We start from the raw sequence: 25879 nt of genomic DNA on the forward strand, positions 1-25879 counted from the left end.
GTACCTTACAGGCTCCATGAATCCCACCCCCAAGGAATGAGAAGTAGCAGACTTTTGGAAATCAAAAGTTACACAGTTCCGTAGCCATCAGAAACATAAAGACTCTTTTTAAACAAAGATGTCATTTGTAGAGGAGGAAAGAGCCAAGGCTGCAAAGAGTCTTGAGCCCAGAAAATTCAGGCATGAAATGTGTAGTCAAGTATAGTCGGACCACATGTGCAGAGCCTGAGACACAGAAGATGCTATGAAATTACATTGGTTGAGTGATGCACAATGTAAGAGGGGGTACAGGTAACATGCTGGTACCTTCAAGTTTTAAACAGAACCACTATAGTATCCAGTTTCTGCTTCATTACGCTGTTTCTATGTTCCAGGCAACAGCTGGTCCCACTTTATTGCTGTGGGTACAATGAGTACTAGTAAATCCTGTGTAATAGATGTATTCATCTGCTCGATCCTTTTAACAATCTTCTTAATTAGGGTGCTGTCCTTTTAAGCAAAGCATTTATATAGCTACTTTATTGCATGTGAATACAGTGTTTACTTCAAAAGATTTAATGTAATTTTATGAGTTTTTTAAAAAATTGCTTTACAATGAAGTGAGTTTATTTCATTGTCAGTATGGAGTTACCTATACAAATGTCCTTATGAATCTCTGTTGAGACAGAAATATCCTGAAGATGTGGTAGTTAGTCATGGTTCTGCCACTTATTAGCTTAACTTCTGAGAACCTCTCATCTACAAAATTGATGCATTTGAAGTATGGTGTTGGTGAAGAATATTCAGTATGCCATGGACTGCCAGAAGAACGAACAAATCTGTCTTGGAAGAAGTACAACTAGAATGCTCCTTAGAGGCAAGGATGGCAAGACTTTGTCTCACTTTGTTCATGTTATCAGAAGGGACCAGTCTCTGGATAAGGACATCATGCTTGGTAAAGTAGAGGGTAGGCAAATAAGAGGAAGACCGTCAATGAAATGGATTGACACAGTGGCTGCAACAATGGGCTCAAACATAGCTACAATTGTGAGGACACAGGACCGGGTAGTGTTGCGTTCTATTGTACATAGGATCCTTATGAGCCGGAAGAGACTTGAGGGCATCTAACAACACCTTCCTACTTATCTCATGGAGTAATTGTGAATATCAAATAAAATATTGTACAGGAAAAGATTTTATAATGCATCAAGAATTATGTGCATTTCAAGCGTTACTACTCTCACCATGGCAGCTCCTGACCTCACAGCCAGCTCTAGTGTGATGTGAGGACAGCACTTGAGTTTTAGAGGCATTAGGGTAGAATTAGATATTCCAGATTCATGGGTAATGGTGAGCAGAGAGAGCCTGAGTTGTTTAGAAGCGATGGTGGGGGATAAGCAGAGATGAGAGCCTCAGGTATTTTAAGGGTGAGGGGGAGACAACAGAGGACAGCTGTGGGGTTAATTAGGTATCAGGTATGAGTACCCTCTGACATTCTAACACTTAAGTCAGTGCCTCCCCTGCATTACAGCAAAGTTGTCTCATATATTTCCAACTCGTCCAGCTTCACCCCAAACCTTATTCTTACTTGCATTTGAGTCCAAGCAGACAATTCTTCATTTAAGTAAAGTAACACTATGGAATACTCTCTGTGCCTTAGAGCAGTTGTTGTTGTTGGTTGGCATGAAATCAGCTTTCATGGTGACCTTATGTTTAATAGTATGAAACATTGTCCAGTCCTGCGCCATCTTCACAGTCTTTAGTATATCTGAGCCCATTGTCACAGTCACCGTATCAATCCATCTCATGGAGGGATTCCCCTGTTTTCACTGACTCTCTACTTTACTAGACATGATGTCCTTTTCTAACAATTGGTCTTTCCTGATGATGTGCCTAGTGCAGTAGACTTCCATTTATTGGAGTTCCATGACTACCCAGACACGTTAACATTCCTTTAAATTTAGATAAAATAGAACTTGGCTGTTATCATGTTTCAGCTACCTATGTACATACAGTTAGATATATCCACAGCAGAACAGTTTTTAAATTTGAAAGACAAAGATTTATGAGGTAGGCTCTAATGCCTTTTGAATACTACTATACCATCAGTAATGCAATATAAATATATCATTTTATCATTATGCATCACAGAATCAAAGAAATATTAGTCACCTTTCAAATCATCTACTGTGTTGCCTACAATATATTCAATAAGAAAATTCAATTATTTCAGGCCCAGCTGTTTAACCTACTTCTTTTAAGTATATCAAAGTTTTGGTGTATTCTTAAGTATATAGGCTTGGAGGCAGTGGTAGCAGAGTAAGTAGATCACTGTACTTGTCAGAAAACTTAGGTTTGAATCTGACTCTAACGGGGAGACTGTTATGGATTGAATTGTGTCCCAGAGAAATATGTGTTGTAAATCTTACCCTCAACGCCTGTGGTTATAATTCCATTTGGGAACGAGTTGTCTTTGTTATGTTAATGGATAGGATAAGTGTAGCGTGTGTCTTGAGCCAATCTCTTCTGAGATATAAAAGAAGTTAAACAAGCAAGAGAAAAGCTAGCAGAGATGGGGCAGGACAGATGAAGAGAGATGAAGATCGCCCAGAAGCAGAAGCTCAAAGAGACAAGGACATTCTTCCAGAGCTGACAGAGGGAGAAAGTCTTCCTCCAGAGCCAGCACTCTGAATTTGAACTTCTAGCCTCCTAAACTATGAAAAAATAAATTTCTGTTTTTTAAAGCCATGCACTTGTGGTATTTCTGCTAGAGCAGCACTAGATAACTAAGACAGGGACATTGTAAAAGTTAAGTCATCCCTCTGGGCCTCAGTCTGCAAAGCTCTTAAAATGGGGATGATAGCACCTAGTTCAAAGAGCAAGGATCAAATGAGATAATGTGAGTGAAACAACTTTGGAAAAATTAATGTTAGGGTCTTATTTTCCTGATTAGGTGATATAGTCATAGATGTTGTGATGGTTAAGATTGTGTGTCAACTTGTCTGGGCAATGATTCTCAGTGTTTATATGTGATCACCCCTATGATGGGTTCTGCTGTGAGTAGCTTATCAGTTGAAAGGGAGTTTCCTTGGGCATGTGGCCTGCATCTGAATATAAGCAGACATTCTGGCTTTTGCCTGTTCTGGATCCTGCAGCTGGTTCCTGTTCACCTGACCTCTGTTTCTTGGGATTTGAGTAGCAGCTTGCCTGCTGATCTTGGGATTCGTCGATCTTCATGGCCTGTGAGCAAGAGCCCTGCTCTCCGACCTGTAGATCTTGAGTTCGCCAGCCCTGTAGCTATGTGAATCAGGAGAAGCCTCTATCCTGATCCGTGGACTTGGGACATTCCAACCTCTACAATTGTGTGAGTGATTCCTTGATATAAGTCTTTCTTTCTATATATTTACATGCTTTTGTCATGGATTGAATTATGCCCCCCGCAAAAATGTGTGTATCAGTTGGGCTGGGCTATGATTCCTGATGTTGTGTGATTTTCCCATATGTTGTAAATCCTGCCTCTGTGATGCTAATGAGGGAGGATGGGCAGTAGTTGTGTTAGTGAGGCAGGACTCAACCTATAGGATTGGATTGTGTCTTGAGGCAATCTCTTGAGATATAAAAGATAGAAGCAAGCAGAGAGACAGGGGGACCTCATAGCGCCAAGAAAGCCACACCAGGAGTAGAGCACATCCTTTGGACCTGGGGTCCCTGTGCCTGAGAAGCTCCCCAACCATGGGAAGATTGAGGACAAAGACCTTCCTCCAGAGCTGGCAGAGAGAGAAAGCCTTCCCCTGGAGCTGATGTTGTTACCAATTGCCAATCTGACACAAAGGGTTCTTGTCTTTTCCCAAGTAAGAACACACATGAAAGACAAACTTTATGTTCAGCAAGCTTTATTTTGCTTGAGTCAAGCAAAAGTAGTCAGCGGGGGACTAAGCCTCTCCTAAAGACTGACTCAAAAAGGGAAGCAAGTCTAGGGCTTATATGGGTTTGGTGGAGACAATACAGTAACGAATATTTAGTGGGCTTCTTTCAAGGGGCGGGTCCTTCTCAGAATGGCAGTGCATGCTAATTAGGTTGTGTGCAGCACACCTGGAATCCAAGATGGAACCTGCAGATATTTAAGATGGAGTCCTTTTGGCAGCCCTTGGCATCACTTATTATGGGAATATAGCACAAGTGCACTGATCTGCAGCACTACATCGCCATCTCCATCTCCGAGGGCTAAGGAAGGTTAAACAGTGGTCACATTAAGTTCTTCTGTGCATGCAGAGCCTCTAAAGGGGGAAGGGACTAGAAAAACACTAAGAAGGAGATAGTAATTCATGGGTTGTTTCAACCTTATCTCATGTTGACAGGGTGTGGTTCCTGTTTACCCAACTTCCAGATAGTAATCTTTTAACAGCCCTTTTGTTCTGCCAGCACAGTTAACCCTATCTGTCTCAATGCCTTGAATTTGGACTTTTAGTCTACTTAACTGTGAGGAAATAAATTTCTCTTTGTTAAAGTCATCCACTTGTGCTTTTTCTGTTATAGCAGCACTAGATAACTAAGACAGCTTTACAGGTTTTTTTTTTCTCTAGAGAACCCAGCCTAAGACAGATGTCCTTACCTATCAGTATCTTATTGATAGTGGAAAATCTCTATTTGTACTTCAAATACTGATTTGTATATTTTTGCCTATAGAGCAAGAGGGTGGGAGTCATGGTTTCCTTCTTGACTTTTTATCCCTCCTTTCTAGTTTTAGTATTTAATTGTGGCCATGCCCTTCTTAAGGACTCCTAGTGGTGCAGTGGTTAAGCTCTGGGCTGCTAACCTAAAGGTTGGTGGTTCAAACGTACCACCTGCTCCACAGAAGAAAGATGGGGCAATCTTCTTCCATAAAGATTACAGCCTTGAATACCCGATGGGGCAGTTCTACTATGTCCTATAGGCTCACTATGAATTAGGATTGACTCGACGGCAATGGGTTTGGTTATTGGTATGCCCTTTTTGGTTGGTATCTCAATTAGAGACCAAAGCACAGAATCTCATTGTCAATTTCAAGTTTATCTAACTCTTATTTAGAGATGGACACTTTTATATACCTCTATATGATCCTGGGCCTCTAAGTCAGAGAAAGAGTAAAGGAAAATGTGGACCAGTCTTGGACCTCTGAGTGAATGAATGGAGCATGTAAGAGCTACAGCAAAATGTAAAGGCCAAACTATTTCCTACATCATAGTCTTACTGATTCGGAAGCCTATTTGCCTTTGTAAGTCCAAAACTAAATACCAAGATATTTCTTTTAATGCAATGAAGGGTGATGGGATTGCTAATTTATTGATCAAACTGGAACGTAAGTAGAAAACCCTGTGCCGTCAAGTCGATTCTATGTTTTCACATTGTTTTCAAACGTAAGTTGAAAACATACTTTTTATCAGATGAAGCCTGTCACTGACTGTCTGTTAGGGTTTGTGGGGAGCAATAATTAGTACCACTTTCTCTCACCCATGAACCAATTGAAAAATAAGAGAAAAGGTTAAGACAGATATAATGCTAATATTAAAGAATATTGCTTAATGGGCTTCCTAATACTTCCTAAAGCTTAAGAACATGGCTCGTAACCATAGGGAAGTTGTTGTTAGTTGTCATCAGTTGGCTGTAACTCATGGAGACTTTATGTATAACAGAACAAAATGTTGCCTCGTCCTGTCTATCTTTGTGACTGTTGATATGTTTGAGTCCATTGTTGTGGCTATTGTATGCATCCATCTCATTGAGGGTTTTCCTCATTTTTATTGACCCTCTACTTTACCAAACATGATGTCATTTTTTAGCGATTGACCTTTCCTGATGACGTGTTCAAAGTAAGCGAGCTGGAGTCTCACCATCCTTGCTTCTAAGGGGCATTCCAGTTGTATTTCTTCTAAGACTGATTTGTTCATTCTTTTGACAGTCCACAGTGTATTCAACGTTCTTCATCACCACCACAGTTTGCAGACATCAATTTTTCTTCTACCTTTTTCATTGTCCAACTTTTGTATGCATATGAGGCAATTGAAATGACCATGATTTGGGTCAGATACACTTTAATCATCCAAGTGGCATCTTTGCTTTTGAAAACTTTAAGGAGGCCTTTTGCAGCAGATTTTCCCAATGCAATATGTCATATGATTTAATGTCCATGAAAGCAATAGTCAAAACCTGCAAGTAGGCTTCAAAATACAGATACTTACCTGTCCAGTCAGGACCAGGCTTCCCCTGCAGGCTTACTCGTGTCTGAAAGCAATGGACACCTATGCTGTCCACAGGTATGCTCACTCCCAAGAGAAGGAGAAGAGGAAGGAGTTCCGGAAACATGCCCAGTTCCTCCTTTCAAACTCACTCTGAGGAGGAATAAGGAGTGGAGAGCAGAGAGAACCCAAGAAAGTAATGCTAGTGGAAGTTCCTCACATGGATGAAATCATCACCTGTGGGAAAGAAGCACTCTCCTCTAAGACATTAACCTTCAGTTTGAAAATAAATTCCTGTGAGAGCAGTTAAATAGCTCTGAAAGTCCATGATATAGAGCAATTTGCTTTTCTTAAAGATGACAACTGGGATGAAACATCCATATTTTAAGAATACTTGCATATTGCAAAATATTTGGCTGCCACATGTCTCATCTCCCTTCTTACAATGCATTCTCCTCTAGGCTCTCTACCCTGCTAATTATAAACCTATCCATCAACCCAGGCCTAGTAAGACAATAGTTGAAGAGCAGTTGGAAATAGAGGGATTGAGCAAGTTCCAGAGAACAGAGTCAACGCTACAAAACAGTTTATAAGATGGCATTTTCTTTCTCTCCCTGAGCCTGAATTAGTTCTTAGCATTCCTGATTCTGCTGGCAGGAATCCTGTTGAATTCAGGAAAACCATATGAAACCCATCCTGGCTGTTGCCAAAATAAATTGTTAATCATATCACATGTAGCACCAAAGAGCGCTCCATCATAGTCAATTTTTTGTTTTGTAGCTGTTTCCCGTGGCTTCATTCAAGATCTGCCAAGAGGAAAGTAAGCCTATATTGTATGTGCTGCATCTTGTTATCTGCCAGAGGAGGACAGGGGGGAGTGCTCATGAGATCAGGGTAGGAGTACTCCCACCACTGCTAGAGATGTTTATTATAGTTCAATTTCAAATATTCTTCTGGGAATATAAAGCATTTGGGATCCTCAACTATACCTATTATAGCTTGAGAGTACGAGTATCTCATGAAGGTTTAATTTGCACAGGGTGGGATGACCTACAGAATTTGTACCTGCATATTTCAAAAATGGCTTCATTAGATCCAAAAGTTACATAGAAGACTGCAATCGCTTCCACTGTCTGGTTCAATTAACTGCAACTGAGTTCACCCAGTACCTAAGTTATCTCAACTGTTGCCTATTTATCATGAGAGGAGGGAGAAAGAAGCAAATGATAACCAGAGAAGCAAAGTTTCAGAACTTTTTTTTTTAATGGAGCAAAAGGCAATAGATCCACAACAATCAAAATCTGTTCTTAGGTTAGATCACACTGACACATCGAGCCTATTCATAATAGACCCTTGGAAAACAGACTGGATTCCTCTGAATTGAATCTGCACCCCTTCCGTATTTATAGTATTCTACAAACCAAAAAAAAAACCCAAACCCACTGCCGTCGAGTCGATTCTGACTCATAGCGACCCTATAGGACGGAGTAGAACTGCCCCATAGAGTTTCCAAGCAGCGCCTTGCGGATCCAAACTGCCGACCCTTTGGTTAGCATCCGTAGCACTTAACCACTACACCACCAGGGTTTCCATAGTATTCTGCAGATGTTGTAAAGGAGCTTGCTGGAAGACTACATGGTTCTTGAACATTAATTATGGCATAGGACCTTTGCATTTACCAAGGCTAGAAAATGGACCCATACGGTTAAAACAAGATTGGGATTTTGTCCAAGTCTCCATACTCAGATAAACAAATTCAGCATTCCCCTTGGGACCTCTCTTGAACTGAAGTTTTACTGTTTTGCAAACAAACAAACACCAAAGCCCAAAGATTGTTAAACTGTCATTCTAGAAGCATGGCAGTCTTGGTGACTTCTATCCCACCTACTTCTAGACATGAATTTTGATTTCAGTCTTAATAAACCAACTTCTATTCACCAAGCTTCATTTCCCATGACTCAGTGAAGCAGTGATTTATGATATAGGTATCTCACTGCTCTTCTGAATTTGGAAAGGTATCATGCTTGAGTAGGGATCATGAATCCAAGTCTAAAGTAGAATCAGGAGAAGAATCGAGATATTAGAAAATTTTTGACACTTCATGGAGTCAATCTAACTTATTGGCACACTGAAGGGTTGCAGATATGACACCTAGAGATGGTTAGCTGCTATGAGGAGGAATTTATTTAGCAAGACCTAAAGGAAATGAGGAACCCCTGGTGGCGTAGTGGTTAAGTGCTATAGCTGCTAACCAAAGGGTCGGCAGTTTGAATCCATGAGGTGCTCCTTGGAAACTCTATGGGGCAGTTCTACACAGTCCTATAAGGTCGTTATGAGTCAGAATAGACTCAACGGCACTGGGTTTGGTTTTGGTTTAAGGGAAATGCACCCCAGCAATGCAGCGTGAGTATTAGAATCAGAAGTTCCAGCCCAAAGGCTTAGGTTTTATAATGGTGTGTGTGTGTGTGTGTGTGTGTGTGTGTGTGTGTGTTGGTGTCTGTGAAAGGAGGTGGGGGAGGTGGACATTTTTTGTGGAGAATTTAAAAACAATAATAAAACCAACTAAGAATCAGGTTACATTTTATTATCACCACATGCAGGACAATTCTAAACAAGGTCAACAATGTCAGAGATAAAATACCTTCTCTCAAAAAAAAAAAAATCTTTTGTGGTCTAACTTCTAAACAATTGCTGCTGTTACTCTTGAGTTTAATATGATATGTTGCTGTTGTTGTGGTTAGCTGCCCTGGAGTTGGTACTCACCTCATGGAGACCCCATATACAATGGAACAAAGTGCTGCCCTGTCTTGTGCCATTACCATGATTGGTTGTGGGTCAACCTATTGTGATCTACAGGGTTTTCACTGGCTGATTTTCAGAATTAGATTGCCAGGCCTTTCTTCCTAGTCTGTCTTAGGCTGGGAAGCTGTTTAGCATCATAGCAACACACAAGCCTCCACTGACAGATGGGTGGTAGCTGAGCAAGAGGTGCATTGGCAGGGAATTGGACCCCGGTCTCCTGCATGAAAGGTGAAAATTCTACCACTGAACCACTATTATCCCCCCTTAATAAGATATAGGTAAGCCTCAAGTTAGCACTTTGATTATATCTTTTCCTAAACACTTCATTCTACATAGAAGTTAATTTATAGAAATCGCAGTGATGTAGTTGTCCCTGATGCACGTGAACACAACTATACACAGTTCGGTTTGAGAGAAAATTCTCTAGATAACAAATACACCAGGTACACCACTGAGTTCTAGGCAAAAATACACAGAATGGTTCCATATTGGAAAAGTACAAAAAGTGGTCCAGGGAAAACAATGATTTATTTGGGGATGGGTAAAGGAATGAACAAATCCTGCCTCATTATACAAAGATTTGAGGTAGCTTTTAAGAAATACCTACAATAAAATAGCAAAATACATTGACACTAAAGGAATATAAATTAAGATAAGGAGGTAGACAAGGTAGCTGGTTTTTCAGAAGTAGATTGCTAGGTCTTTCTTCTGAGTCTCCTCTGGGTGAATTTGAACCTTCAACTGTATGCAAACCATTTGCACAACCCAGGGACACTCTATCTCTTAGAACACTAATTTTTGAAACTCTTCTATATATTTTCCCAGATTCTTGTTCTTCCAATCCACATGTCTTCAATGAACAGCTCACTGCACTGATCCCTAGTTAGAAAATTTGCACTGGTGCCCCATTAGAATCAGTGCAAAATTACATGGATGAGATTCCAGGAAAGACTCTTCATTACCAGCATTGACATGACTAGCATTTTTTCTTACAAATATCCATCTGTCAGAAGACAGTATGAAAGTAGTGAGTCTAAGCCAATGGTGGTGAAACAATATGGGTAGAGAAAGCAAGAATGGTGACACAATGTGAAGAATGTAACCAATGTTATTGAATTGTACATGTAAAAATTGATGAATAGGTGTGTGTTCCGCTGTGCATATTTTCACCAAAATTAAGATAAATAAATAAAGACAGTATGATGCCATGGTATTTCTTTGATGGTCTTGCCCATCATGAAGAAAGGAGCAAAGGTTTACAAAAAACACTACTTGCATTCTTCTACAAAGGATAGTCCTTTCAAATACAATTAGTTTCACATAGTATTCATCTGTTCTTACATTTGCTAAAAGACAGAGTGACCTGTTGGTCCATCTTGTCTCTCTTCTGCCTTTCAAATTACATTGAATGCTTTAGCAGGAAAAGATCTGAGCCACATTCTTTCCTATAAACAGTAAAATTGGAAAGCCAAACATTTAAAGATCTAAAAGGAACTGAATAAAGAAAGTCAAACAATGACTTACTCTAATTAATAACCATTTATGCCCCCAGTTAGTAAATTGCTTTGCAAATGTAATCACCTTTTAGTTTAAAACATATTAATTTTGTGAGTAGAATATGATTTCATTTGTGAGAATGAGAATTAAATATGGCTTTTAATCAGCTTGGAGCTATTTAGTCCTAAGAGCAATTTAGCACTAGGAGAGCTCACTTCTAAACCTTACAACAGTACTTTGAAGAGTTAAGGTGCTACAATAGTTTTTAAATCTAATCTCATCATAGATGCTAATGTATTACTTATTTCTAATCGGTAGAAAGATTAAACATGGAGGACAAAAGCATTCAGAATATGTATCTATGTATCTCTAAATCTATGTATCTGTATTACATAGTTGCACTCTTAATTGTTTGCACCATCCAGTCCCTTGGTGGTACAAATGGTTTGCACCCTTTTACTAACAGAAAGGCTGGCAGTTTGAACCCACCCAGCGGCACCACAGCAAAAAGGCCTGGTGATCTCCTTCTGTAAAGATTATAGCCAAGAAAACCCTATGGAGCTCAGTTCTACTCTGTAACACATGGGTCACTATGAGTTGGAATCAACTTGATGGCAACAGGTTTACACACACACACACGTATATTATGTATTAAAACTGTTACACTGTTTAAAGTTCTCAAATATTAGCACTATTTTTGTAAATGATGTCTTTAGTCCTGACTTGATTTTTCATGATTTATCATTTTAAGTAATGAGCTGCTTTAATTAGAACTAGCCACACAATTATTGAGTTCCAATGATGGAAAAATTATGAAGCTATTGCTAACACTAATAATTTCACATTAATGGCATGAAATATTTATATACCTGTCCTATCAGGGACAAATGTCATTTTATAAGGCTAGCGATTTTTTTCCCCCTAACTTCAGACCAGCTTGTAGCATTCTTTGTTTGAAGCGTGGTTTTGAGAGGTGTGCGCCTGGCTGGAGTGGAAAAGATATGGCAGACTGCATGCCGGAGCAATGATACACGGAAAGGTCTTTGCCAGCTTTGACTAGATTCTCGTAATAGCGCGCTCCAATCAGAAGGAAGCAGGACGGTAGGCTCTTTTCTTCAAACATTTTATTATGAAAATTTTCAAACACACAGAGAAAGTTGAAAGACTTTTACAGTAAATACCTATATGCCCACCTCTAGATTTTACAATAATATTTTGCTATATTTGCTTTACCACATAACTATCCATCTATTCATCCCTCTATCCAAACATTAATCCATGTTATTTTTTAATGAATTACAAAGTTAAGTTGCAAAGATCGGCACAATACTTTCTAAGCAATCCAGCAAGCATATTATTAGCTAGAGTTTTATATCTATGTATAGTTCTTTATTTTTTCTTTTGGTTAATTGTGGCCAACAAAACATATAAATCGAAGTATCCCATTTGACAAGTTTTGACAAGTGCTTATACCTGTGTATCCAGGTCTTTGTCAAAATACAGAACATTATCATCACTCCAGAAAGTTCCCTGTTACCCTTTCCAGTCGATTCCTGTGCCTACTCCCTCACTACCCAGGCAATCACTGTTGTGATTTTTTTTCACCTGTATTAGCTTTGCCCATCCCAGAACTTCATATAAGCAGAATCATATAGTGTGAACTCTCTTGTGTAAGGCTTTTTTCGCTTCATAATGTTTTGGAGATTCATCCACTTTATCATCTATTTAGTAGTTTTTTGTTTTTAATTGTATGAATATGCCATAATTTGTTTATCTTTTTTTCTGTTGAGGGACATTTGAGTGTTTCCACTTTGGGTTTATTACGAATAAACCGCTCGTATGAGTCTTCTTTGTGTGCATATGCTTTTATTTCTCTTGGTTCCTTAGAGCCTCCAGAAAGGAGTGCAGCTCTGCTATCACCTTGATTTTAGCCCAGTGAAACCTACAGGACTGTAAGAAAATAAATCGGTATCATTTTAAGTTGCTAAGTTTGAAGTAATTTGTTACAGCAACCATAGACACTAACACAAATTTTGATACAGAGAAGTGAGGCGTTGCTGTAACAAATACCTAAATATGTTGAAGTGGCTTTGGAATTGAACAATGGGCAGAGACTGGAAAAATTGGGGGGAACATTATAGAAAAGCGTAGATTGTCTTGAATAGACTGTTAATAGAAATACAGATGTTAAAAACTCTGTCAGCAAGGGCTCAAAAGAAAGTGAAGAACATGCTATTGGAAACTGGAGGAGAGGGAACCCTTATTATACGGTAGCATAAAAGCTTAGTGAAATTCTGTCCTGCAGTTATGTGAAAAGCAGAACTTGTAAACAATGAAATTGTACATTACCTGAGGAACCTCCCAAAAGAAGTCTTGGAGGTACAGCCTAGTTTCTTCTTGCTGATTGCAGTAAAACGTGAGAGGAAACAGATAAATTGAGGAAAGAACTGTTAAATTAAAAACATGAAAATGAAGAAGGACTTGATGGTTTGGGAAATTCTCAGCCTTTTCAGATTGCAAAAGATGCAAAAATTAAAGATTCACTACCAGGAAAGTATACTCTAGAGAAAAAGCCAAGAGTGTGGCTGGAAAATTTTTTGCTAATACCTTAGAAAAGGTCAGAGTATTCAATCACACAGAAGTCTCTTTGAAGAGATTAGCATGTGACTCATAGATTCCCTCAGCCATCCCAGCAGAAACTAGAAATAAAAATGAGATTATCTAAGAAAGATCTATGGAGGAGCCTCTCGTCTAATGAAGTGAATCCCTGTGACATACATGGGAGACTCAAAGGTTCTTGAGAAATCTGTACGAGCAGAAATACTGCCAGCTTCAACTGAATGAGACAGAAAGTATGAAACGACAGGCTGTCAGACACTGAAAATTATACAAGTCAGTAACAGACTGATAAAACCACCCTGCTGCAAACACGTGCTACCTTTTATTTTTTTTTTTAAAAAAAGGATGACTCAGAAAGTGGAGCTTTGAGACTAGAAAGCATAGTCAAGACCCACAGAGGATTATTCCCAAGCTTTAAAACCTAATGGAATTTGTCTAGTTGGATTTCAAAATTATTTGGGATTTGTTCCTCCCATTCTCTCCCTTTTTGAACAGGATTGTCTATAACTGTTATCCTAAAACTGCAGAAGTTGGTAAAAATCTTCAATTTCTTCATCTTTGGCCTCAGTGATTGGTGTGTAAATTTGAATAACAGTTGTTGTATTAACTGGTCTTCCTTGTAGGTGTATGAATATTAATTCTATCACTGACAGCATTATACCTCAAAATAGATTTCAAAATGTTCTTTTCAATGATAAATGCAATGCCATTTCTCTTCAATTTGTCAATCCTGGCATAGTAGACCATGTGATTGTCTGATTCAAAATGGCCAATACTAGTCCATTTCAGCTCACTAATGCCTTGGATATAGTTGTTTATGCACTCCATTTCATTTTTGATAGCTTCCAATTTTCCTAGACTCATACTTCAGACATCCCACGTTCTGATTATTAATGGATGTTTACAACTGTTTCTTCTCATTTTGTGTTGTGCCACATCATCAAATGAAGGTCCCGAAAGCTTGACTCCATCCCCGTCATTAACGTCAGAGGAGGAAGCTCTTCCCCAGTAGTCTTTAGATTACCTTTCAACCTGAGGGGTTCATCTTCCAGCACTATATCAGACAATGTTCTGCTGCTATTCTTAAGGTTTTCACTGGCCAATATTTTCATGTTCATGCCATGATCTTCTTCCTAGTATATCTTAGTCTGGAAGCTCCACTGAAATCTGTCCACCAAGGGTCGCCTTGCTGGTATTGAAATACCAGTGGCTAAACTTCCAGTATCACTGCAACACGCAAGCCACCGCAGTACTACGTACAAACTGACAGACCCATATATGGTGGGGTGGTTGTATACTGGTGCCTTACTGTGGCTTTAATTTGTGTTTCCCCAACAATAAGTGATATTGAGCACATTTTCATGAGCTTATTGGCCACTCATATATCTTCTTTTGCTAAAGATCAAATCTTCTCCTCATTTTTAATTGGGTTGCTTGTCTTTTTTACTATTGAGTTGAAATATTTTGTATTTTGGATATAAGTCTTTTGTAATATATATATAATGTTATGAATATTTTCTTGTGCCTTTCCTATTCATTTTTTAATGCTGTCTTTGATGATCAGAATATTAAATTTTTCTCATGTGGATATTCTGTTTTTCTAACTTAATTTATTGAAAATATTTTTCTTTCTTCTTAGTATTGTTTTGGCATCTCCGTGAAAAACCAAATGAGCCTGTAAGTGTTGGTCCATTTCTGAGACCTCTATTCTATTAATTTTTTTTCCGCCAATGCCACACTATCTTGATTACTATAACTTTAAAGGATTTTTTCAAGTCAGGTAGCAAAAGTTATCTAACTTTGTTCTTTTTCAAAATTGATATGAATATTCTAGGTCTTTTGCATTTCCACGTAAATTTTAGAAGTAGCTTGTCAATTTTTGCATAAGTCCAGGTAGAAGGTAGAGTTATGATTGGGATTGAACTGTATCTGTAGATAAATTTGGGAAAATTTGATACCTTAACGATATTGAATTTTCCTATCCATTATATATTTTTCCATTTACTTGGGTCTTCTTTAATTATTCTCAATTTTTTAGTTTTTCAGTGCAGCTGTTTCATGTCTTTTGCTAAATTTATTCCTCAGAATACATGCTTTTTGAGACTATTGTAAATGGAATTTTTTAAGACTTCTAAATTTTATTTTTGTATACTGATACAAATCCTGTAACTGCTAAATTCACCTTTAGTTCCAGTAGCCATTTTGTAAGTTCCTGAGGGTTTAATTTTGAACATGCAGGTCACCTGCAAGTACAGCCAGTTTTATTGCTTCCCTTCTGATCTGTATGCATTTTATTTATTTTCTTTTCATTGCCCATGGCACAGGCTTAGGCCTCCAGAACTATATTGATTCAAAGTTATAAGACCAAATATTCTTGTCTTGTTCCTGATCTTAGAGGAAAAGTGCTCAGTATTTCAACACTAGGTATGAAACTACCTATAGGTTCTTTTGTAGATGCCCTTCAATAAGTTGAGAAAGTTCCCTTCTCTTTCTAATTTTCTGAGAATTTTTATCATGAACGAACATGACTTTTGCCAAATGGTTTTTACGTATCTATTGAGTTTTTGTTTTTTTTTTCTCCTTTGTTCTGTTAATATGGTAAATTACATTGATTTTAAAAAGTTAAACCAAACTTGCATTTCTGGGATAAATCCAAGTTGATTATGATGTGTTATTTGTTTTTATTATTGATAGATTAACTTTGTTAACAGTCAATTAAGAATATTTGTGAGGGATGTTGGTCAGTATTTGATTTTTAATGTTTTTGTCTGAAATTTGGTATCAGAGTATGCTCGTCTCATCAAACAAGTTTTCTGAAAGAGTTTAAGATTAGTGTTATATCTCCCTAAAATGTTTATAGACTCCACCTGTGAAATTATCTGGACCTGGAGTTTCTTTGTAGAAAGCTTTTAAATAAAAACTCAATTCTTTAATAGATATGGATCTATTCAGATTTTATATTTTATCTTGTGTTGGTTTTGGACAATTGTACTTCATAAGAATTGTTTTATTCTGAATTATCAAATTTACTGCAAAAAGTTATTCTATTCTTTTAATGTCTGTAGGCTCTCTATTGCTATCCCCTCTTTTGTTACTGGTATTCATCTTAGTGTTCTCTCTCTCTTTTTCCTTAATCAATTTAACTATGGCTTTACCAATTATAGGAGACAGGGAGAACCTGGATGACGTATAATGAAGAGAGCTTAGGTTTACTTGTGGCTTGAGAACTGACATGGATGTGCTTTCTAAAACATTCTACTAGAGTGTCATGTAATGAAACATTTATTGTATGTAAAATCATACAAGTATTTCATTATTTCACAGCACTTTTTCATTTACCAGCCCATAGATAATAATGTATGAACACACTAGTTAAGTGGTAAAGATAATTAAATTTGCCCCAAACCTATCATTATAGCATGGGAATGCATCAGAGTCAAGCAGAATATCCTAGCGGCAAAGAGCTCAGATTGGGCAAGCAGATAGACTGTGTTAAAATCCTAGTTTTAGTACATGCTAGCTAGGGACTTTGGACAATTACCTTCTTTTCTAAGCATTTAATGTTGTTAAGAAGCCCAGGTGGCACAAGAGTTAAGCACTCGGCTGCTAACCGAAAGGTCAGTGATTCAAACCCACCCAGTGGCTCCAAGGGAGAAAAACCTGGCAATTTGCTTCCATAAAGATTACAGTCCAGAAAACCTTATAGGGAAGTTCTACTCTGTCACATGGGGCCTCTGCATCAGAATTGATTTGACAGCACCCAACAACAACAAACGTTAAGATTAAATAAAATATATAAAGCAGGAAGTACAATTATTGCCTCAAATCGTGCTCAATAAGTTTTCGGTATTATTTCTATCATCACTACCGCTATTAGTAGCCTGGTCAGGTTTATTTTAGATAACAGAGTTTGGCTTATTGGTGTGCGTGTGTGCGTGTGTGTGTGTGTGTGTTTCTCCTGATGTATTATCTCCGGAGTCTTTCCTTCTGGTCCTAAACTTCGTAGAATGATATTTAGATTTATTTTACTGGTATTGTGGCTGTAAATTACCTCCAGAGAAAGTTTTGACCTCAAATGGAGTGTTGTCCTTGGTTGATTGAAGTGATTTCTGTACCATTTGCATAGTTCTTTGCAATTCTTCGGGGATGAAGGATATTACTAAGACTTTTTTTTCTATTTGTTCTTGAAAATTATCTAACCAAGACCAAAAAAGACATTAAAATATAACCCCAAGCAAACAGGAAACTGACTTTTTCTTTCGGGAACTTAGTCAAAAGCCAACTTTTTGTGGTTTATGTAAAGGTTCCTCCCACAAAGTTCAGAAATTCATCGTACCTTTTTGAGTCACTTATTTTCTTCTTTTACCTGCAAAGATACCACTCCTTCTTTCACCTTACAGAAGCTGACTCCAGAGACACCTGCACAGATTTTTTTAATGCTTTTTTCCTTCTTACAAAACAAAACTTTTTTTTTTTTTTCTCTTTCTGAGCTCAAGACAATCCCATAGAAATACCAGACAGCCACACTGGCTTCAGGCAACTATAAATAATTTCTCTATCCACAACGAACTACAGGTACTTGGCATGCTGTTTATACAGCCTATTAATCCCTATTTAGTCAAGGGAAAGCCAAGCAGTGGACAAGCCTCGACAGAAGATGCTTCTTTTGTGGAGAGACCCTTATGGCCTATTTATATAGCTACCCACATTTTGAAGCCATCAGGTTTTAGGATCGGGTCTTAAGATAAGGCTTTCTGAGCTATGCTTCAGAACCTATGGGAATTTTTTACTTAATAAAAAGTGATAGAGCTGGACAGTTTTACGTGGGGGAAAAAGAGAAATTAATGAGCATGAACGTACATCTACTTGCTTTCCTCATCTTGAGTTCTTTTCCCATCTTTTTAAAATATATTCACATGTTTTCATGTGCTGTGATCTGGGTGTGTATATTGCTTTGTGTTCTGTTTTTCACTTGTCACTCCTTTCTATACACATTTCCCTGTGAGGACACAGACTGCATATTTGCCATTGCTGACTATGTAGTATTCTACTGTGTTCAGATCATTTGGTTTGCTGAGCTATTCTTCAATAGTTGAGAATTTGGATTGTTGAGAAATTGGTACCCTAATAAGTTTTGAGCAAAAAGGGGTTCACTATCTAAATTGTCATCCTTTCTTTTGGGGTTATTTCCTTTGTATATATTATGAACAGTTCTGTGTATCATATTAAAGTTTTCCTTTGGGAGGAATGTCAGAAAGCTTTATTATGAGTTAATTCTAGGTAAGCAAATTTCACTTCAAATGTTTGAGCAATGGTTACTTTTCATAACCACCTTTCTTAATTTTTTTTTTTTTTTCCAACCTTATGGGGTATCTTGTGTAGCCCTGATGGGGCAGTGGTTAAGAGCTATGGCTGTAACCAAAAGGTCGGCAGTTTGAATCCACCAGCCACTCCTTGGCAACCTCATGGGGCAGTTCTATTCTGCCCTATAAGGTCACCATGAGTCGGAATCAACTGGACAGCAACGGGTTTGGCTTTGGTTTAGGGTTTCTTAGTTACCTAGTGCTGTCATAACACAAATACCAAAAGTGGATGGTTTTAAAGGACAGAAATGTATTTTCTCGCAGTTCTGGAAGCTAAAAGTCTGAACCAGGGTCTCAGCTGTATCAATTCCTTCTGTGAGCCTCTTGCCTTTTTTCTGGTGTGGCCGTTGATCCCTGGAGTGCCTTTGCTTGTAGACAATGCTCACATGTCATCTATCTTTCCTGTGTGTGTATCTATTCTGGTCTTTTTATAACTCAAAAGTGATTAGGTTTAGGATCCACCCTACAGTGGTATGACCTCAACTGATTGATTGATTGCATTGTATTAGATTGCACACTGGAAAGTGGTTACATTTCATTACAATATGGAAAGTAGTTACATTGCAGTACATTGTGGAAGGTAATCTGTAGTACCCAAGGCCAACTGATTTAATCACATGACAGCAACTAGACCTGTGTTTGGACAAACAACTGAGATTCATAGCCTACCCAACTTGACACATAAAATTAACCATTACAAAAGAACCAAACCAAAACAACAACAAAAAAAATGGAAATAACTTATTCAACTAGTATTTATTGAACATTTACTATATACTAGATACTATACTAGTCCAAATCACATTCCACCCTTCATCCCCTAACCATTTTACAGGTGAGGGAAGTGAGACCCATAATAGGAACTCCTGGAATAAAATACTAATACTTCGGTTTTGTAATTGAATATGATTTTTTACATAACAAAGATTTTTACCTTTAGCTATTATCTGTAATTATCCCATCATATTGTCTCAATAGTCTTGTAAAATAAAAAGAATAAATCTGCTGCTTTTTAAAATTTTGTTTTGTTTTACAGATGAGGTACGGAAAACTTACAGCATTTATCGACAATTTCACAATTAACTTGGTCAGTCCAAGATACAAAACCATTTTTACCAATTTATTTTTCCACAATTCTGTCTTCAAGGTCATGCAAGTCTTTCAAAATCAGAAATGTAAACCAACTCACATATTTGGGAATGAAAACTGAAATGAATTTACAAACTCTGAGTCTTTCCAGCATGGGGTCCTATCATTACCAAATTTCTTACCTTTAAAAATATTGCTTTCTAATGAATAAATGGAGACTTGGTAGCTCAGAGGTTAAAAGCTCGGCTGCTAAACAAAAGGTCAGCAGTTTGAATCCACTGGCTGCTTCTTGGAGCTCTCTGTGGCAGTTATATTCTATTCTATAGGGTTGCTATGAGTCAGAATCAACTCGACAGTACGAGCTTTTTTTTTTTTTTTAGTGGATAAAGGATATAATTAGAAAATTTATCTCAAAAAGTATTTATTGTGTGTCTCCTATATGTCAGGTACTCTCCTCAATGATAGGGATTCAGCAGTGAGTAAAATAGATATGGTTCCTGCTCTTATGGCCAATATATATTTAATTAAAATGGTTGACCTTATTAAAATGATCAAAAGTATACATATATAGAAAAAAAAATCAGGTACTTTTTTTTTTTCTTTACATCAAATCAGTTCTTTAAAACAAAAAGAGAAAATGCTCGAGGCCTGCAAGGGTGTACACAACTAATACTTTCATACACTACAAGAGGAACTCCGATATTACAGCTCCCTCCTGGGAAAGAAGTTTTGCAAGAGAAAGCCTTAGAAATGTTCAGACTTTTTGATTCCAAATCTCACTTCTGGGAGTCTTTTTTAACAGAGAAAAAGCTATCTGCACAAAGATATTCATATCAGAGTTGTTTATAATAGTTAAAAAAAAAAAAAGGAAGGATGACAATGGAAACAATGAAGATGAATATGAGGTATTCATAAAACAGAATAAAGTATAGACTTTCAGATATGATATTTATAAATAGCTTTTGTAAAAATAAAAACATATATACTGATAGTGTATTTAGTATGATCTAAAAAAACCAAGCTGGTTGTTGTCCAGTTGATTCCAGTATGATCTAGAAGGAGAAATATCAAAACGACAACAACGGGATAGCAAAATTATGGATGTTTGTTTTTCTCCTTCTGGTATACTTTTGGATACATTTTAGTCTTCTACTACGAGTTTTTTTTACTTTTATAAACCAGAAGAAAACTTTAGCTGCCCCCACCACTCAAATAATGTGTTATCTGTAGATATATTTGTCTTTGTAGATACAAAACACTGAAGAATGTCAATGGGAAGGAAAGAATACCAGCAGATTCAGTGGGAAATTTGCTTTATTTTTCTCAATTGTCATCTTGTCTTCTACTTAACTCTGAATAGTTCCTTCTTTTTTTTTTTTTTTTTTCTTTTGTTGGGTTTATGTATTTCCTAGTTCCCAAAAGAGAAAAAAAAAATATTCTTAGATTAAAATGTCATCCTCTGGTCTTACAAGCTGGATTAGACCCCACATTTGTTATATATGTACTTTAGGATTCAAATTCAAATATTTTGGGGCAACTAGAATTTTTCTATTATTTCTCAGTGGGCTTATTGTGTTCATTAATCCACAGCCAAACCCATCCAAGGAGGGTGAAAATGAATTTTAGCAAAGGGCTCAAGCAAACCTGCTAGAGGAACAGGAAGAAATTTCTTCAGTCAGCCTTGCCTTTCCTCGACTTTTCATGAAGTGTTTGTGGGTGTATCCAGACAGAACGCTCTGTGTTTACAATGGCAAGGTCAAAAGAGTTAAGTTTGGCCAGGTCAGGAAGGTGCCGGGGAGGGGTTTGCGGGGTAGGGGAGAGGAAGAGGGTTGATGCTGACCAGCTGTTCCCAGGGCTTTGAGAGACTTCTGATGACCTGACCCTCCTCCCTGCCTGTCATTTCTGCTTGTCCTGATGCTGGACGCCGTGGCTGTTGGGATCGTGGATCTAAACGGAATAAAATACTGGGACAAACCGTGTCAACTGGCTGAACTACCACCAAGTATCACTTCTTTGCTGACCCATGTTGAATACTTAAAGGAAAAAAAAGTCCTTATTAGGCCACTTTATGTTAATATTTCCATTTTGTTTCCAGATTAAAGGGTTTAGATTATATATAAACCTGTAAACCTATGGCCGTTGAGCTGATTCTGACTCATAGTGACAATATAGGACAAAGTAGAACTGTCCCATAGGGTTTCCAAGGAGCAGCTGGTGGATTCGAACTGCCAACCTTTTGGTTAGCAGCCATAGCTCTTAACCACTGTGCCACCAGGGCTCCGGATTACATACATACATATGTATGTATATGTATATATATATATTCTATTATTAATACATGTTCATATATGTGTGCATCATACAGGATTCATATTTCGAACAAAATATGAACACTATGTTATACTACATTATTATATTTGTTCTTGTTGTTAGCTGCTGTAGAGGTGGCTCCCAAAGCATGGTGACCCCATACATAACTGAACAAAACGCTGCTCAGTCCTGTGCCATCCCCATGACCAGTTACAGGTCAGACTGTTGTGCTCCATAGGGTTTCATCTGCAGATTTTCAGAAGTAGATCACCAGGCCTTTCTTCCTGGCCTGTCTTAGTCTGGAAGATCCACTGAAACCTGTTCAGCATCACAACAACACACAAGTCTCCAATGACAGACAGGTGGTGCCTGTGCACGAAGTGACTGGTCAGGAATCAAACCTGGATCTCCCACACAGAAGGGAAGATCCTATCAGAGAACCACCACTTCACCGTATTGTATTGTATTGTATTGTATTGTATTGTATTGTATTGTATTGTATTGTATTGTATTGTATTGTATTGTATTGTATTGTATTGTATTGTATTGTATTGTATTGTATTGTATTATACTGTATTGGTAGTTCTACTCTCTCCTACAGGGTCACTATGAACCGCAATCAACTTGACGGCAAGTATTATTATGGTATATTGTATTTCATTGTATTATACAAAACCTCTAACATGAAAATGATTCAGAAAATATTTGATTTAAATCAACTCAGGACCCTGACAATGTACAAAACTCTTAGCCTTGCATGAAGTAACTTCTTCTGAAATGTCTGTATTCTATTAAAGTATGTACTAGAAAGAGGAGCAGAGAGCTGTGGGCACAGTGCAAAATACTATGGACTGGCCAGCCAGCTGCATATTGGGGCAGGTATTGACTCCTCACCTCCAAGCCCCAGTTTCTTTATCTTTAAAACGAGGGCTTTGAATAAGGAGCCTTCCGTGGCTCTGACATAGAGCAGATGTGCCGGGCTCCCATCACTCATGGTGGCTACCAAAAGGAACTTCAGGGCCCAGAATCTTGATTCCTCCTCCATCCAGATCTCTATTCATGTGCTGTGACTAAAGAAGTGTTTGTGTCCATGTCTTCTGGCAAACACACGTGTTTCGAGGGCAAATAAGAGTGAGACACAGGGAGGGACAGGAACCAGAGAGAAAAAGAAGGATCTGGTGGTGTAGGTGGGACCAAACATCACGGAATAGGAAAAAATGGCGCTGTGCAGAAGAATGGTTCAGAAGCTGGCCTGGGCACTGCTGTGTCCTTCCAGCAGCCAAGGCTAGGAGAGCCTCAGCCAAGCTGGCCTTAACTCCATCATCCTTTAGCAAGGACCTCTCTAATATGGTCTTATTAAAAGTAACCAACCCCTTTTATCCTCCACACATCTGAGGCTGGACCAGGAGCAGAACAGCCTCTAGGGTTCAGAATTGGCCCAATAAACTCCAGCAGCAAAAAACACATAGAAATTTATAAAAGCTTATTGCAATAGAGTTATCATTCTTTTGTTTAACTAGCCCTTGCTGTGCATCTTTCTATCGCCAGGAAGGTGTTGGGGATGGAGGCATGACAAGGGCATAGTCCCTGCCCCCAAGGATACCCAAGCCCAGATAAAAACCAAACCAGTTGCTGTTGAGTTGATTCCAATTCGTGGAGACCCTGTGTGTTGCAAAGCTCCATTGGGTTTTCAAGGCTGTGACCCTTCAGAAGCGGACAGCCACGCCTTTCTACTGAGATGCCTCTGAGTGTGTTCGAACTGCCAACTTTTATGGTTAGTAGTCCAGCAGTTAACCGTTTGTGCCACCCAGGACTACCCCAAGCTGAGTAGTTACAAGTAACAATTAACTAGCTTTTCCATCCTTTAGTTTTTACAATGAGTAGTGACCGGCTACTTCCGTAAAGATTTACAGCCTTGGAGACACTATGGGGCAGTTCTACTCTGTCCTACAGGGTCGCTATGAGTCAGAATTGTTTTTTCAGTTAGTAGTCATCAGGGACATGCTCATATAGTAGCTACAATGATGTTTTCTTGTATCTATATCTTGCCTCCTGTGCAAATATTTAAGAAATTGTATTTTCGTTCTAAATCTACTCTGATTTGTATTGCTGGGACTGGATCTCTGCAAACCGTATTTCTGCCTTGCCAGCTGGCCGTATTTAGACTCTGTCAATAGGAGGGCTAGGGGCAGGCTATGAGGCTGAACGAAGAAGTCAGGTCTTGCTCCTTCCTGGTCCTGTGAACATCATCCCAGCAATGCTTCTTCACCCTAGCACAGCAATTCCTTTCCACAGCAGCAGCTGAATCCAGTTTGCAGTTTTCCCAAGTGAGAACCAGCCTTATTGTATCTCCCTCCAAGATGCTGGCCTCACCTGGGTCCAAACCCCACGGAGCCCCTCTTGTGAGTTCAGAGACCAGCACCAGCAAGCAGCGCTCACTTTTCAGAGGCCCAAGGTTCAGCTTCATGGGCCTTGTCCTCTAAGTCTCTAAGTTTTAGTAATTGCAACCTCTTTGCTTCCTCAAACTTATGGGTAGTAGCTGCTTCCTACGCTGCTACCTCCATAATACCTCAAACCAGTTGCCACCGAGTCGATTCCTACTTAGGGCAACCCTGTGTGTCAGAGTAGAGCCAGGCTCCATAGGGTCTTTTTGGCTGTGATCTTTTGGCAGTAGATCACCAGACCTTTCTTCTGAGGCATCTCTCGGGGGTTCGAACCACCAGGATTTCAGTTAGTAGCCATGATACCTTAGAGTTCTCTTTTTACCCTTTCAGGTACCTAGTTAATAGCTCCACACCTCGTTAAATCTCTGTGTTAAATTGTCTGTGTTCAAATAAACCCAAAAACCCACTGCTGTCGAGTTAATTCTGACTCATAGAGACTCTACAGGACAGAGTAGAACTTCCTCATAGGCACTGCCAGGGATCTTCTGTTCAAGTAAAGCGTCTGGTTTCTGTCTTCTGATCAGACCATGATTAATAAACTTTCCTGGCCAAACTGAGGAGCCCTGGTGGCGCAGTGGTTAAAATGCTCAGCTGCTAATTGAATGATCGGCAGTTCGAACCCACCAGCCACTCCATGGGAGAAAGATATCGCAGTCTGCTTCTGTAAAGAGTTATAGCCTTGGAAACTCTATGGGGCAGTTCCACTCTGTCCTAGAGGGTCGCTATGAGTTGGAGTTGACTCAGTGGCAGTGGGTTTGGTTTTTGTTTTTTTACAGAGTAGGGGCCACCACCTATCTGTCAGTTTATTGTATTGTGGTGGCTCGCGTGTTGCTATGATGCTGGAAGCTAGGCACCACTGTTTCAAATACCAGCAGGATCACCCATGGTGGACAGGTTTCAGCTGAGCTTCCAGACTAAGATAGACTAGGAAGAAAGGCCTGGTGATCTACTTCTAAAAATTAGCCAGTGAAAATCTTATGGATCACAACAGAACATTGTCTAGCTTGCTTGTTTTGGACATATTGTCAGGAGAGATCACTGGCTGGAGCAGCACATCATGTTTGGTGAAGTAGAGGGCTAGCAAGTTTGAGGGAGACCCTTGGTGAGATGGATTGGCACAATAGCCACAATGATGGACTTGAACATTGTGGTGATTGTGAAGATGACGTAGGACAGGGCAATATTTTGTTCGGTTGTACATGAGGTCACCGTGAGTCAGAGCAGACTCAACAGCAGCTAACAAGCAAAGAGAGTAGTGGAAAATGGAATGGGCTGGGGTGACCTGGGATTGAATTTGGCTCTTGTAATCTGTTCCTTCTTTGGTCTTGCACAGCTCCCTAATTTCTCTGAGTTTGGTTTGCTGGTAGGAAACATGGGGTTTTTGACTATTCTGAGGGTACCTAAAGTGCTTGTTGCATAAGCCCTGCTCAGTGAACAGCAGCCATTATGATTACCAGATGAGATGGCAAGCTTCTAAGGCCATGGCCTGGCTCTTATCATTCCCAGCAGGGCGTATCATAAGACAACTTATACAACATGTACTTAATAAAGATCTGTTGAA

General features: G+C 38.8%; 1 long non-coding RNA gene across 4 annotated transcripts in view; it reads right to left on the bottom strand.

Annotated features, from left to right (window-relative positions):
* Nucleotides 1-25879, bottom strand: part of LOC111751050 (uncharacterized) — a 279013-nt gene that overhangs the window by 85207 nt on the left and 167927 nt on the right. The gene's annotated exons all lie outside the window — the stretch shown is intronic.

Source organism: Loxodonta africana, chromosome 5, assembly GCF_030014295.1.
Source record: "Loxodonta africana isolate mLoxAfr1 chromosome 5, mLoxAfr1.hap2, whole genome shotgun sequence".
In the NCBI taxonomy this organism is placed as follows: Eukaryota; Metazoa; Chordata; class Mammalia; order Proboscidea; family Elephantidae; genus Loxodonta; species Loxodonta africana.